The sequence below is a fragment of the Neophocaena asiaeorientalis genome, unplaced genomic scaffold, assembly GCF_003031525.2.
Source record: "Neophocaena asiaeorientalis asiaeorientalis breed wild unplaced genomic scaffold, Neophocaena_asiaeorientalis_V1.1 scaffold149, whole genome shotgun sequence".
In the NCBI taxonomy this organism is placed as follows: Eukaryota; Metazoa; Chordata; class Mammalia; order Artiodactyla; family Phocoenidae; genus Neophocaena; species Neophocaena asiaeorientalis.
In genome coordinates, this window is record NW_020174442.1 from 2,593,346 (window position 1) to 2,602,508 (window position 9,163).

At 39.3% G+C, this 9,163-nt stretch overlaps 1 pseudogene; it reads right to left on the minus strand.

Annotated features, from left to right (window-relative positions):
- Nucleotides 1–7,841: 7,841 nt before the first annotated feature.
- Nucleotides 7,842–8,252, minus strand: LOC112407747 (60S ribosomal protein L27 pseudogene; annotated as a pseudogene).
- Between the last annotated feature and the right edge of the window lie 911 nt (nucleotides 8,253–9,163).

Below are 9,163 nucleotides of genomic sequence, written 5' to 3' on the forward strand. Positions count from 1 at the left end.
AAAAAAAAAAAAAGAGGGAAGAAGGCAGTAAATCAGGCTAATATTTCTTGAATGTCTGTACTACCTAACATCTTTTGAGTCTATGTGGCATCTCTGCTAGATAATTTTATAATCACATCTCATTTAATCCTTGCCAAAACCACATTTTTACAGATGATGAAAATATATCTTAAAAAGTTTAAGTAGTTTGGCCAGAATTAAGTGGTCATAAGAATGTGGTCTTGCCAGAATTGCTTGATTCATTCAAGAAAAGTTTATTAGGCTTTTATATTTAAAAGGAGGCAAGGTCATTTGAGACTTGGATGATTTAGAAAAGCCTAGTGGAAAAGGTGGAGTTTGAGTTAAGCTCTGAAGAATGAGGAGAAGCTGGAAAAGCAGAAAGGGAAGGGAGGAGGGCTTGTGAGCAAATGAACAGGCGTGGACCAGGCATGGACCAGGCGTGGACGTGAGAGTGGAGAGTTTGTGCGGGAGCGGTAAGGGAAGAGTTTTGAACATTTAGATGGAGGCTGAATTATGAAGGGCCCTGAATGCCAGTGGGCCGTTCAAGCTTTATCTTGTAGGTACTGGGAATAAAATGAGGAAAGACTAAGCTGATGGCCACGTGCATGATGCTTTAGAAGCAGAAGGGGATGAGTGGACTCACTACTGCAATCACCTGGTGATACAGTTGTTTCATTTAGGCAGCAACTACCGGTCTAGGGGAGGTAGCTTCGAAGTAGTGGAAACAGTATTGACTGAACTCTTATGTAAGATGTTGAGTTCATTCCTTAGCATAAGAAATTGTGCCAGAGATGAGATTTGCTGAAACTCTAGAGCATGGGTCACAAACTCAAATGTCTTCAAGAGCCAGAAGGTAAGGAAAACCGTGAGGCGGGAGGGAGGCATAGAAGTCAGCAGAAAGTGCTAGAAAAAGAGGAGCGCTCGTGCCTTCCCTAGAGCTTGTCAGTGTTAAACTACAGAGGCTGATGGGAGGGTCTGAAGGCAGGTGTGGCTTTTGCACTGAATTTCACTTCGTGATATGAGATGCCCATGAGCAATCTTTAAAAATTTGCTAGTCGTTACATCTGGACTTTATGTTCAAACAGGAATAAGGTTCTGATGGCACATGGCCACTAAAAGAAAATGTGACTGATTGCTTTACTTAAATGGATGGCAGTTGACTGCTGGGCATCAGTCTACACTTGCAGGCACAGAGCTGCCATTGTTGGACCCCTTTGACCGTTTAGATGTGGCCTCCGATCAAAGCACTTCGAGCCTTTGCCACAGCTTTCAGTTTTATGTGCGAAAATTAAAACAAAGACCAGCTGATCAAAGAGAAATAACTGGAGTGGGACATTTTTGTCAATATAGCTATAAAAGGAGCAGAGACACTGGCAAAAGAATGAATAATCTATGATAACAACCAGAATACAATGAAAACAAAGGTAGCAGAGACCTTTTATAGCCTTCCATGGAAAGGGAGATTAATAAGCAAGACTAAACAAGACAAAAACTGACAACTAGCGGCAGTTTTAAGTAAGACCAGCAATGATGGAAACACCTCATTTTTCTGATGCTCTCCAGTAAGTCACAGTGCTGTGTCTTTATAAACAGAGATTGTAGAAGAGTCTGACATAGAAAAGAGAACAATCAATGTGGGCTCTCCCACGTGGTGAGTTCAGTTAACATCTCTGGACTTTTTTCTCTTCTACTATGTGAAGAGATAGTAGGCTAGATCTGGCCTGCTGACAAGTTCTGTTTGGCCTCTACCATGTTTTGTAAGTAGAAATTTCCTATACATTTCGTAGAAAACACGGTTATCTGGCCTTGCCTGGAAAATCAGACCTGACAAGAGTATGGCAATAGTTGGCTGGTACTAAGCTGTAGAGGTCCCTTGTGACCTCTGTAGTTTGCCTCAGTCTCCAGCCTTCCTCAGTGCCTCACTCTGCTTGCTTTGTTTCACTTACTCTCATAACCTGCATTTGAGTTTGAAAGCCCCAGCCTAGATGATGTTGAAAGTCTTCTCTAGTTCTAGTTTTCTCTCCTTAAACCTGGCTCATTAAAGTTTTCCTGTAAGATTTTTTTCTTTCTTCAATGATACAAGGTCCATAGTTCCAAGGATTTCATCTTGCGCAATGATGGTAACCTTTGGTTATGAGAAATGGAATATTTCCTGCCATATCAGTAAACAAAGGATGTCACAGTCATCAGCGATTGCAGCCACCACCGATGGTGAGCTGGTGAGCCCTGAGGAAACTCAGGACGTGAAAACACTGGATACTGGCCCCAGATAGCTGAGGTGCATATCAAAGGAATGATTTCAGTCTGCCCAGACTCTAGCACCTTCCCATACACAGAAAAGTGCTAAATTCCTTAACTTGGGATATCTGGTTTTCTTTAATTTACAATAATCTTCTGATGTCCAGACTACCTGCCTTTTGTTGCAAAACTTCTATATAACCTAGCTCCTCCCTTTGCCTCCTTGGAACAGTTTTCTCAGGGTTACTTGAGGTGCTGCTTTCCGGGCTTGAAGTCCTAAAAATTGCTGCCTAACAAAACTTAACTCTCGACTTTTATGTTGCGCGTGTTTGTTTTTTCAATCGACAGTTATTACATCCAACCATTCTGAAGTCCACAAATAAGGAACAAATATGCCTACTGGTGTCAGGCTAGATAGGAGATGGGGATTCATGCCTGTATATTCTCCTCCTCCTAGAGCTGTGGGAATTGGATTTTGAGGCACAAGACCAAACTGAAACTACCAGATAAACAGAGCTTGAAAACCAGCTTTCCAAGGAATGGAATATAAATTTCCATTTATAAATAAACTAGATTTCCTCTACAATTAAGTAACATAAATATTTGTGCTTTAGGATTTATCTGATGGATTATGCTTTGTTCAGGCTAGTATTAAAAAAATTAGTTTGTATACTCTACACACATACTGCTGCCATTTGAGCAAAGGAACATATGGCCTGGTGGAGTTACGTGGAGATTCAGACTTCATCGTGGAATAGCCATATATGGCAAACCAGTGTTGGGTGTAATGTGAATTTACCCACATTCCTGGAGTGGGCTGTGTAATGTTGTGGTTTAGGGTGTGGGTTTGGGGGTCAGGTTGCCTGGATCAGAAGGGTGGCTCCGTTATTTCCTTGCTGTGTTACTTTGGAAAGGTACTTAACCTTTCCGAGCCTCCGTAAAAATGGTAATGAAAATAGTATCATTAAAAGACTATTGTGAGAACTTGATGATAATGTAAACTTCAAGCATGAAGCCTGTGCGTAGTAAGCATTCAGAAAATGCTATTGATGATGAGGAGGGACGATTATGATTTGAGCTGGTCATATTTTCTCTAAAGCTGAGTGGATTATTATAATATAATTGAAAGATATGATTTCCTTTTCGGAATGTCACATCAGCTGAGTGTCTGCATGTGGCTTGTGGAAGACTTAACCCCAGAAGGAGAGCAAGAGTTAACAATTCTGGTCCATGGAGTGTTGACATTGGTGCTAATGGCCCCACCAAGCAGCCTAGAATACTCCAGTCTAACTAATGGATGATGTCATATCTAAAGTCCCTTCCTCTTGCTTCAAGCTCCTTTATTCTGTGGTTTCTAAGATTGGAGAGGGGTTAGTTCCTCCCCTAAAGTTGTGAGCCCTTCTCTGAGAGGATATAGAAAGACCGACTGTGTTGCCCATGATGGAAAACTATTACTGTCTGCAGCAGTTGGTCATTTTAAAGAAAGTTTTGCTCCCAGAAAGATTAGAAAGTTGATTTTGCTGTTCCAGAAGGGTGATCTTGCTGTTCCAGTAAACATGGCCATATCAGACTTAAGGCAATCTTTCTTTTCATGCATTTGGTTTCTGTCATATTAGGGAAAGAAATTTGAAAACCCAAGTTCTCTGACTTGGAGCATCTGCCAACTCCAGAGTGTAAACACTCCCACCATGGCTGATTTTAAGCTACCAATGTGATGCCACTGAACATGGCTTTAGGAAGAGGTGCTGACCACTAGCTCTTGTGAGCCGGTACAAGCTGACTCCCTCACTCCGCAGTAAACATTTAAATGTTTCAACTTCAGGGCATGGTAAATGTATGAATATGGCCCCAGAGTTACCATATTTAAAAAACTGTGTCCTTTGATTTAAATAGTGTTATCATCTGACAAATTGCATAGGAGTTATAGTATATTCTGTCTTGTTTGATTTTACACAAATTGGTAATAATTTCCAGAGAAATATTTATGAACATCATACGATTTTTTAATGCCCCCATAAGGGATTTTTTGGTATTATTTTTAGTGTGGTTAAGTAATGTGGTTGATGTGGTCCATAATGTTAACATTTAAAACCATAAGGTTTTAAAAACATAGTTTTTTGGTTTATAAGACAAAATACACAAAATATAAGGAAGAAAATTTTAAAATCGTCTGTAATCCTCAGTTCCCAGAGATAATCACAATGACTATTTCATCATCATCAGAATTATGTTTTTCTCTAAAGGACTATCAAATTGTTTGGTAATCCTGGAAATACATCCAACATTTACTAAATGGATTTTTATTATTTTTAAGGGGCCTTGCATTCAAAGTGAGGAACAGACAATCTTCTCAGTTCCCTCCCCACAGCTGGAGCACCAGGAGCCAGAGGTGTTGACATAGGGCCAGAAAAGACATGTTTGGAGAAGTCCATGAAACAGATTTGAGCAAGATTTGTTTGGGAGTAAACATAACACTGGCCAAAATGTTTCCAAGATTAGTCTAGAAAACTAAATGGTAGATAATGAGATTCTGAAAGAAATAGGGACCTAAAGATATTTCATGTTATAGATGTATCATTTGTGTTCAGAAGGGTCAGATGACCCACCCAAGGTCACATGAATAATTAGTGGCAGAGCTGGGGCTGCCCTCCTAGCTCTCTCTTCACTCCTGGCCTGGTAATCTGGCTCCTGTTCCCACCGTGTGGCTCTGTAGAATTCCTCCTCCTGTCACTCACGGGAGAATGAAAACATACGAGGGAGTCTCAGCAACAGCCCATCTGTATCTACTATTGTCTTTATACAGGACAAGAGAGGAGCATGATTACATAATCTACAGCCTTTCATTTCCACTGCTATTGTGTGAAGTAACAATTTTTCTTTTACTCTTAGGTATTAACTTTTTTAGGCTTTGTCATTAATCATAATATTTAAAAATGTCCCCAATTGTCTGAATTTTAGGGATTTTCTCCCCATATTTTGCTATTGGATTCCAGGGCTAGTAAATATTTTAGTTAAAAACACAGACTCTCCATGTTTGAATTCTTATGATGCAACTTAATAGCTTCAGTTTTCTAATCTGTAAAATGGGAATAATAGTATTTGCCTAATAGGTTTGTTGGGAAAGTAAATTAGTTAATACTTGCAAAGACTTTGAATATTGTCTGGCACATAATAAGCACTCAGTAAGTTGCTATAATTATTACCAACATTTATAATTATTTTTACCAACATTTATAATAAAATCATAGGGCCTTATAAAAAGTAACTATCTGTTTTTGAAGGTTTTAAAAACAGCCTCAGATACCATGTACGGAATGTAAAGTCCACCTGTTTAAAGTGTATAATTTAGTGGTTTTTAGTTTATTTACCGAGTTACACAATCACCACCATCATCTAATTTTAGAACATTTTCCACACTCCAAAAAGAAACCTTGTACCCATTAGCAGTTACTCTCCATCCCCCCACCGCCTCCTTCCTCTGCCCTCAGTAACAGCTAATCTATTAATGTAATTGCTCTATATGAGACATTTCATATCTCAGCTATAGAGAGGGAAAGTACCTATTCTGGGTATTTTATATAAATGGGATCATACTGTATGTGATCTTTTGTGGCTGGCTTCTTTCACGTAGCATGCTGACAGGTTTTGTCCACATTGTAGTGTGCGTCAGTAATTCATTCCATTTTATGACCAAACGGTATTTCATTGTATGGATATACAATGAAATTGTATATCTATTGTATTTATCTATTCTTCAGGTGGAGGATATTTGGGTTGTTTCCACTTTTTGGCTTTATGAATAATGCTGCTATGGAAACTTGTGTACAAGTTTCGTGTGGCCATATATTTTCAATTACCTTGGTTGTACACCCAGGAGTAAAATTGCTATGTTTGACTGTTTGAATAACTACCAAACTGTTTTCCAAAGTGGCTGCACCATTTTAACAGTCCAACCAGCGATGGATGGGGGTTCCAATCCCTCCATATGCCTGACAACACTTACTATTTTTTTTTTGATTATAAACATTCTAGTGGATTTGAAATGGTGTATCATTATCCTTTTGATTTGCATGTTCCTAATGGCAAATGATTTTGAGCATTTTTTCTGTGCATTTATATCTCTTATTTGGAGAAGAATCTATTTAATCCTTTGCCCATTTTCAAGTTGGGTCGTCTTTTTTATTATTGAGTTGTATCCTTCATATATTCCAGATATGAGTTCTTTTTCCAAAATGTGATTTGCAATACTTTCTCCCATTCTGTAGTTGTCTCTTCACTTTCTTGATGGTGTCCTTTGAAGCACAAAAGTTTTTAATTTTGATAACATCCAATTTATCAATCTTCTTTTATCATTTGTGCTTTTGGTGTCATACTTAAGAAATAATTGCCTAACCCAAGGTCTTCTAAGAGTTTCTTCTAAGAGTTTTAGCATTTACATTAGTGTAAGGTCTTTGATCCACTTTGAGTTAATTCATTTTTTTAAGTTAATTAATTAATTAGTCTGCATTGGGTCTTAAGTTGCGGCATGCGGGATCTTTGTTGTGGCATGTGGGCTCTCCGTTGTGGCGCGTGGGCTTCACTCTAGTTGTGGCATGTGGGCTCCAGAGCACCTGGGCTCCGTAGTTGTGGTGCGTGGGCTTAGTTGCCCTGCGGCACGTGGGATCTTCGTTCCCCGACCAGGGATCAAACCTGCATCCCATGCACTGGAAGGCAGATTCTTAACCACTGGACCACCAGGGAAGTCCCTGAGTTAATTCTTGAGTGTATTATGAGGTAGTGGTCCAACTTCATTCTTTTGCATGTTGTCCTAGCACTTAACTCTTTTGCCAGTTTTCCTAACACTATTGTTGAAAACGAATTGTCCATAAATGTTAGGGTTTATTTCTGGCTAACTATTTAACCATATTATTAGAAACTTATTCACAATTGGTTAATTTGATCACCACTGTTTCTTTTGAAGACATGTGTTTTTATATTTTTCACGTAGTCTACATAAGTCCAGGGCCAGGATATTTGGTATTTTCCCTTTATCCTTCTTGGTAATCCTTAAATCATGTTTTTTAGGTGGTTGTTTATTTCATCTGTTTGTAACAGTGGTATAACAAAGAATATTAATAATGATGATTCTCTACATAATCTTCAGGCATTTAGAAGAGCATGAACTACTATCTCTTAAATACCGGCAAAGAGAAAGAGATTCATTTACTAATATGTTTCTATTTACTGTTGATTACTTCTCTTCAATTTAGCATTCATCTTGTAATTTTTTGAAAAACAGTGACGAATAGTGAGGCTGGCCGAATTTACAACAGCTGACTGTGATGGTGCTGTCTGTGATAGTTTTAGTATTAAAATTTTATTTCATGGTATCTTTTAAGATGTGAGTCAGGATATAAGCATGCAATTTATGGAAGAAGAAATGTTCATGGCTAATAAACAAGTGAAAAATATTCTCTACTAGTTATAAAAAAATGCAGACGATGACCCAATTGGGTAACAAATTGGCAGAGTTTTTTATAAAGATCACCACATTTGTGATGATGGTTGGTAGGCTTTTTGTTTTGTTTTGTTTTGGTATTTTAAATAACTGAAACAAGACAGACCTAAAACTGCAGCTTCTGGAAGAACCATTTGTTCTTGCCGGTCTCGTATCTCTCCTTGAACTTGACCTTGGCGTCTCACTGGGCCTTGTGTTTGAGAGCAGGGTCTCTGAAGACATCCTTGTTGACAACAGTTTTGTCCAAGGGGATATCCACAGACTACCTTGTGGGCATGAGGTGATTATAACTATAAACTTTCATAAAAGACTAGATCTTTGACCCCTTGGTGATTTTCATCTCGTTCATGGCAGCTGTCACTTTGCAGGGATAGCGGTCGATTCCAGCCACCAGAGCATGGCTCTAGGGTCGGTCTGAGGTACCATCATCAGTGTTCTTCACAATGACTTCTTTGCGTCTGGAGTAGCATCCAGCCAGGATCAGAACCACATTCTTGGGTTTCATGAACTTGCCCATTTCAGCAGCACCACTTGGGACTACAGCCGGTGGTAGGCTTCTTAACATGCATGTGTGCAATGCTGGAAATGATTCCATAAAGGAGTTCTCACCCTCATTTTGCAGAGGAGGACGCTGAGGCTCAGCAAGTTTCTTGAAGCCATCTCATGTCTCACAGCTTGTACGTCACCAAGCTGAGACTCAAACCTAGGTATAGCTACTGACCAACCCCTCCATAGCCACAGGGAGAGTTTAGCCCAGACTGGTTAGAAGTCATTGTGAGATTTCTGGTAAACCAGAGTTTGCATTCTGCCTTATGCACCTGTGAAAACTCTGCAGAGTAACGTGTGGTTTGGTGATTGGGCTGGGCCATCATGGGGGCTGAGGAAACAGACTGTTTTTCTGAGAAACTGTGTTCCAGTGGTTCTTATTAGGTTTTCAGGGAGGGAGGGTAAAGAGTGGAAGCGAACTTATTTGTTGTGTAATTTCTATATGCCAAGCACTTTATATATAGAAACTTATTTAATCTTCCTCTAATGCTGGAAAACAGGTAATTTCTCACCATTTTGGAGATAAGGAAACCAACCTGAAGAGAAACAGTTTCTTTTCCTAGCTTACACCTTCAGTTAAACAGCAGCAGAGCTGAAATTTAAAGGCAGGCGTATAGAATCCAAAGCCATATGTCTTTTCACTATTATACACATTCTCTGCTAAAGGAAAATAGAACACATGGTTCCTAGTCTCTTCAACCTACTTACATATTATATTATGTTTTCTGCGTGACTCATACAGTGTTTGCCTTCACGGTATCTGTGTGTACCTACCGCGATGCCTTCAGAAGTCATTCTGGAGACCTTTTATTTATTGCCCCACGTCTGAGCTGAGCCTGAGTACCTTCCCATAAAAGAATCTTTTGCAGGTAGGATTCTTTG